The sequence below is a fragment of the Gossypium hirsutum genome, chromosome A08 (genome assembly GCF_007990345.1).
Source record: "Gossypium hirsutum isolate 1008001.06 chromosome A08, Gossypium_hirsutum_v2.1, whole genome shotgun sequence".
Classification (NCBI taxonomy): Eukaryota; Viridiplantae; Streptophyta; class Magnoliopsida; order Malvales; family Malvaceae; genus Gossypium; species Gossypium hirsutum.
In genome coordinates this window covers 98842998-98850485 of record NC_053431.1, presented here as the reverse complement: position 1 = coordinate 98850485, position 7488 = coordinate 98842998, and positions in this window count along the sequence as shown.

Genomic DNA, 7488 nt, shown 5'->3' with positions numbered 1-7488 from the left:
AATTCCAAAAAAATCTCCCTAACTGGATTGATTTAAAAGTGATCTTCTTCCCAAAAATCTACGAGTCAACTGGATGTGACCTGTCAGCAATCCTACCTTTATTTTTTTATATGGTACGGACAATTTACCTATTTTTATTCATGGTTTTCAAACTACGCCTTGTTTGCATTTATATTTACCAAGCACAATATTTTATGAAAGTGATTAACCATCCCGTGGCAATCCTTGTCAAGCTATCCACACTAAATGATTATAACATTATACTTAAACACATATAAGCCATTTTCACATGGCTATCCAAACTTATACATCACATAAAGTACTCGAAAAACAACAATGGGTCGTCCTAAACATGCCATATCAAAATTCAACCAAAAGAGTACCCAAAAGAGCCTTTGATAGTGTGGGCGACTTCGACTTCAAGATCCCGAGTCCGATAGCTGGAGAACCAAAAATCTATAAAACAGAGGAGCAATGGAACGAAGTAAGCAATTTATGCTTAGTAAGTTTTGAGCAAGGAATTTTAGCATAACGAAAGAATAGCACATATTTAGCTAAACGGAATATTTCATAATACACAATTTTCCGACATCAAACTTACTTCACAACGTTAACCCTTATGTACATACACAAAAGACCAACTTAGCCGAAGGCCGGTAGCTCGTTCATCAACTGAGCGAATATTTATTTGTAAGGCTCGATTAAATTCAACACATACTAACATATCCCGATATTGGATGTTTTTTTTCGAGTATTAGCTGAAATTTTACAGAAAGTCATTCATTACCAAAAATCACGTACCTTCGAATTTACCGGATATGCTCCTCGTTCAAGTGCCTTCGGACATAGCCGGTTATAGTACTCATACATTGCCTTCGGACTTAACCCGGATTTAAAACTCGCACGAATGCTTCGAACTTAACCGGAATTAGTATCTCGCACAAAGGCTTCGGGACTTAACCAGAATTAATAACTCGCACAAATGCCTTCGGATCTTAGTCCGGATATAGTCACTTAGCACAAAGCCTTCGGACTTAGCCCGGACAGCATTCAATTAATCATGCACATCTAACAATAATTCATGGCACATTCGTATTTCATTTTCATTTGCAAAACTCAAACACAAGGCACATATCATCCTTGCACATTCGGCTCAATAGCCACACATAGAGCATGATTTTCATTTGCTTAAAACATGATTTAATCACATCGTAATTTAAGCTCTCTTACTCAAGAACTTACCTCGGGTGTTGTCGAACGATTCCGCTAACTATTCGACCACTTTTTCCTTCCCTTTATCGGATCTATTTCCCCTTTGCTCTTGAGCTTAATTAAACAATAAATTGATTTCTCATTTAGGCATCGAAAAGATGAACACAAGGCACTTAGCCCATATTTATACATTAGACATTAAAGTCACATACATGTGAAATCATGCATCAACACAACATATTAGCTAATTTTTTTCCTCCTTGGCCGAATATGCATGTCTATTTTTGGGGCCGATTTCAACACTTAATACACACATATACACACTAGTAAAGCATCCTCTCCCTTCCCATCGATTTAACACATGCATTGCTCATTAACATGTAAAAGTTACATTCGGCCTTAGCACACAACTTGCTAGCCGATTCTTCTTCATTTACCAACCAATGCACATATGTGTTCACTCAAAAATGCTAAAAAGGAGGTTCAAGAATCATCAAGTCATCATCACATGCATCATTAACAAGCTTCATATTTAGCATGCAATGGCATTAACACAACCTCTACCTAGGTCGAATCTTAACTCATCCTCATGTCTCATCACCACCACATCAAACATCAACCAAGAATGATGCATCCATGGTCAAGTGTCATTTCCATCACATAGCAAGATTTAGACCATGGGCTAGGTAGAACTCAAGCTAACAACTAAAACATGCATGCATCTCATGGAACATCATCAAACATACCTTAGCCTAGCTACATGCATGGCCGAACCTCTTCACCTTTCTTCTTCCTTCCTCCTTAAAATTATTGGCCAAGGATGAACCAAAGGATGAGAAATTTTTTCTTTGTTTTTCTTTCTAGTTTCGGCAAGTATGAAGATGAGAAAAGGATGAACAAAAATTCTCTCCTTTCTTTTCTTTAGCTCACGGCAATGGGGGGGACAAACAACTACACACACATTTTTTTTTGTATTCACCATACTCCTTTTCATTATTTTATGCCCATGCCCCTTATTTTATTTGTTTATCCCAACATTTTATGACACAAATTAACATATTTTATTTGTGCCATACTTATGCCATAATTTCCATAAAAAAAATTGCACAATTGCTCATCATGCCCATCATGGCCGGCCACCTTGTTTTAAGGTGGGAAATTTGACATGCAAATCCACCTATTTCATACTATAAGTTATTTGGCCACTACAAATTAGCCTATAGCATTTGCAAAAATTTTCACATGAGTCACATTTCAAATTTCACTCACAATTGGCAAAATCAAAGCATGAAATTTTCACACATGCGCTTTCACATGAAATAAACATAGGATATAACATCTAATTATTATTGTGACTCAGTTTAGCGGTCCCGAAACCACTTCCCGACTAGGGTCAATTTTGGGCTGTCACAATCTCTTTTCATTCCGTTCCACCAATACATTTTCTTGAAGTCATTGTACATCTTTGTACTACCCGGATGCATAGATAAACAATCATTGTGTGCTTCTAGCAAGATCCTCCGAATCAACTCATTATTTTTCGGTACACAAATTCTATCTTTAAACATCAGACAACCATCAGAGCCAATTCTGAAGTCTGATCCTGTATCTGCCTCACATTGTTTTCTTTTAGCTTGTAATTCTTTATCACTTTTCTGAGCTTCATAAATCTCTTGTTAAACATCAGTCTTGCCTTCAACTCTGCTAGAATCGAACCATCATTAGATACTGTCAACCGAGTATTCATAGCTCTCAAAGCATGTAACACCCCGTGCCCGAGACCGTCACTGGAGTCGAACACGAGGTGTTAACGGACTTAATTCATTAATTAAACAACTTAAACAACTTATTACCAACCATGCATATGCACATCACCAATATCAAACATAACATAAATAGCTAGATTTATAAGTCAGAATCATTATCTCACTAAAGACCAATATATTTGGCCAAATTATAATAATACATGTTATAAAACTAGGTCCTTATACATGCCACTCACTTGATAATTCTAGCATATGTGTATATACTATCAAGGTGTTGGCTTGATAGTGTGATGCTGTCTCCGACGATCTCCAACCCTGAGCTAACCTTAACCTAACAACACTAAAATAAATGGAAAGGAGGGGGTAAGTTTTATGCTTAGTAAGCTCACATGAAATAATAATAAGCAATTTACTAACATGCTTTCTACAGTAAAACTAACCCAATTGTACATTTACACATGTTCTGTTTAAGCTGGTTTCTTGAGTAATAGTCACTAAATCATTTATATCTAGAGTTACAGAACTCCAAATTAAGATCCATAAATTTTCCCAGAAACTAGACTCATATATCTTTCCACCATAAAATTTTCAAAATTTTTGGTCCAGCCAATAAGTACAGTTTATTATTCAAAGTCTCCCCTATTTTGCTTTTTAACAGCTTCGACCTTTCTTCACTAAAATTTATTTATCTCATAGTACGAGACTCAGATAATGTTCTCGTTTGTTTCTATTAAAAGTAGACTCATCAAAGATTCTAATAATATAGATTATAACCCATAATTAGTTTTCTACAATTTTTAACAATTTTTCCAAGTCAAAACAGGGGATCTCGAATTCATTTTGACACTGTCTCACAAAAATTAGAATATCACATAATATACAACTCTTTTGTCCTTTATATGAAAATAGACTCATTAAGATTTAATTCCATAATTTATTTTAAATTTAAATCAACTTACATAATTTTTGGTAATTTTTCAAATTCACACAACTGCTGCTGTCTGACATTATTTTACTACTAAAATTCACTCTTACATAATTTCACTTTATCCATTTGTCTTATCAAAGTTCACTCAAATATCGATCATATTGCTCAAAATTTTCTTAAACATATACCTACATTTATTCATCATATAATCATGTTCACATGTATTTTTTTTCTTAATCGATTTTCCCGTTGAACTCTTCGGAATAATAACTGATACCCAGATGCCTGCACATATTTTCACACTTATAGCCAAAGCTATCTGGTACGCATAGTAGCCTGCACTTAGTACTACACATGCGACCAATTATCCAGTACACGTAGTAGCCTGCACTTAGTACTACACATGTGACCTAACCATTTGATACACGTAGTAGCCTGCACTTAGTACTACACACGTGATCGAAGTTATCGGGTACGCATAGTAGCCTGCACTTAGTACTAAACATATGACCTCACAATAGATCATTCGTATCGTTTCTATTCCGAAGGCTCAACCGGGAAATTCCTCACTTTCCAACATGTTACAAATTTATTCATAGTCCTTTTTCAATTTGCAATTTACAACAAATAGTCATTCTATAGGCAGCCACATTTCATATGATAACAAAATATAATAAATAAAAAGAATCGATAAATTATTTACGTACAAACTTGTTGAAATCTCATCAGGTACAACCGTGTAGCAATTCATACAACCCAGGTAATAGTAATTTAACACTCAATTCATGTAACAATAATTTGCCATTCAATTTCACATGTCACAACAAGCATTACATTTTTCCATATCATACATACCATCCATCAACTTCTCTTAAACATATTAACTCATACAATTTATGCCATATCAATAGAGAATTACAACTCATGCATGGTATTGCATTATTATTAACACACGAACTTACCTCGATCCAAAAACGGCCATTTTAGTCCATAACCTTATATTTTTCCTATTTAAGCCCGAATCTCGATTTCCTTCATCTATAATATCACATTTAGCCTAATAATTAGTCACATTATTCATACGGGTCCAAAATCATATTTTTACAAATTTTCATTTTTACCCCTAAACTTTTGCATATTTGCACTTTTTCCCCAAGGTTCAGAAATTAAACTTCATCCTATTTTCTTATGTTTTATGACATGCTGACCATTTTCCCTTCTATGGAAACATCAAATTCTCACTCTAACATGTACTTATTAACATTAGGTATTTTTACCGATTATGCCGTTTTACTCGTTTTCACGTAAAATCACTTAGCAAAAGTTGTTTAACACAATTTCAAGCTTCATATTCTACCATTAAACATCAAAATACATGCATATCATTCATGAGTAAATTTTTAAACACAAATCCTAGCTCAAAATAAAGGTAGAAATAGCTAGAACATGTTACCGGGACTTTAAAAATGTAAAGAACATTAAAAACGGGGCTCGGGATCACTTACAAATGAGCTTGGACAACTTGAAAACCCTAGCCATGGTGTTTTTCATGAAAAATTCAGCCATGAGGAAGAAGATGAGCAATTTTGGCTTATTTTGGCATTTTTAATTCATTTTAATTACCAATTTACTAAAATGCCCTTAATGAAAAACTTTTAAAAACATATCATACCATGTCCATTTTTGTACAAAAACTTCAAAATGGTCTAATTTCCATTTAAGGACCTTTAATTTAAAAATTCTTAACAATTAGACACTTCTAACATGTAGAACTCAACTTTTGCACTTTTTACAATTTAGTCCTTTTGACCAAATTGAGTGCCCAAACGTCGAAATTTTTGAACGAAATTTTCACGAAATCATTCCGTGAAATCGTAAACCATAAAAATATAATAAAAATAATTTTTTCCTCATCGGATTTGTGGTCCCAAAACCACTGTTCTGACTAGGCCCAAAAATCAGGATGTTACAAAGCAAACAACGACTTTCTACTCAAGGCATCGGCAACCACATTTGCTTTCCCCGGATGATAGTCAATCACAAGCTCGTAATCTTTTAATAATTCTAACCATCTCCGCTGTCTCAAATTCAAGTCTTTTTGTGTCATCAAGTACTTGAGACTTTTATCATCCGTATACATTCGGCATTTTTCTCCGTATAGCTAATGTCGCCAAATCGTCAAAGCAAACACTACAGCAGCTAGCTCCAAATCATGAGTTGGATAGTTCTTTTTATGAGATTTTAACTGCCTCGAAGCATAAGCCACAACCTTTCCCTCTTGCATAAGTACACATCCCAAGCCATTTAGAGAGGCATCACTATACACTACAAATTCTTTACCTAGCTCGGGTTGTACCAACACCTTTGCTTCAGTCAGTAACTTCTTTAATTTCTCAAAACTCTATTGGCATTCTTCTGTCCACTCGAATTTAACATCCTTTTGGAGTAGTCTGGTCATAGGAGTAGCAATCATAGAGAATCCATTTACAAATCGTCGGTAATAACCAGCCAAACCCAAGAAACTTCTAACCTCAGTCACGTTCTTCGGCGGCTTCCACTCAACAATAGCTGAATATTACTGGGATCAACCCGTATACCATCACCTGAAACAATATGACCTAAGAATCCAACTTCTCAAAACCAAAACTCACTTTTACTGAACTTGGCATACAACTGCTTATCTCTCAGAATTTGCAAGACTATCCTCAAGTGCTAAGTATGTTTTTCCTCGTTCTTCGAATAAATCAAGATATCGTCAATAAATACCACAACAAACTTGTCCAAATATGGACGGGATATTCGATTCATCAAGTCCATAAACACAGCAGGAGCATTTGTCAACCCGAATGGCATAACTAAGAATTCATAATGGACGTACCTTGTTTTAAAAGCAGTTTTAGGCACATCTGATTCTTTCACCCGCAACTGGTAGTACCCAGACCTCAAATCAATCTTTGAAAACCATGTCGCTCCTTTCAATTGATTGAACAAGTCGTCAATTCTCGGAAACGGATACTTGTTCTTGACTGTCACCTTATTTAATTGTCGATAATCCATACATAATCTCATAGAACCATTCTTCCTTTTAGCAAATAATACGGGAGCACCTCAAGGTGAGAAACTCGGTCTCACAAAGCCTTTATCTGTCAATTCTTGCAACTGTGTCTTTAATTCTTTCAACTCTGTTGGTGCTATTCTATATGGAGCAATCGAGATCAGAGTCATTCCCGGTATTAGCTCAATACCAAATTCTACTTCTCTGACAGGGGGCAAACCTAACATCTCTTCTGGAAATACATCCGTAAATTCACACACAATCAGTACTAATTCAACTTTCTTCTCAGATTCTTTTGTATTCAATACATATGCCAAATAAGCTTCATAACCTTTTCTCAAATATCTCTGAGCCGACATCGAAGTAATTACACTAAACAATGCTTCTGATTCGTTTGATTCAACCTGCAGAATTTCACCATTTTCACATTTTAATTCAATAACCTTTTGTTTACAATTAACTATGGCATCATGCAATGTCAACCAATCCATACCCAAAATAACATCAAATTCATCAAACGGCAACAA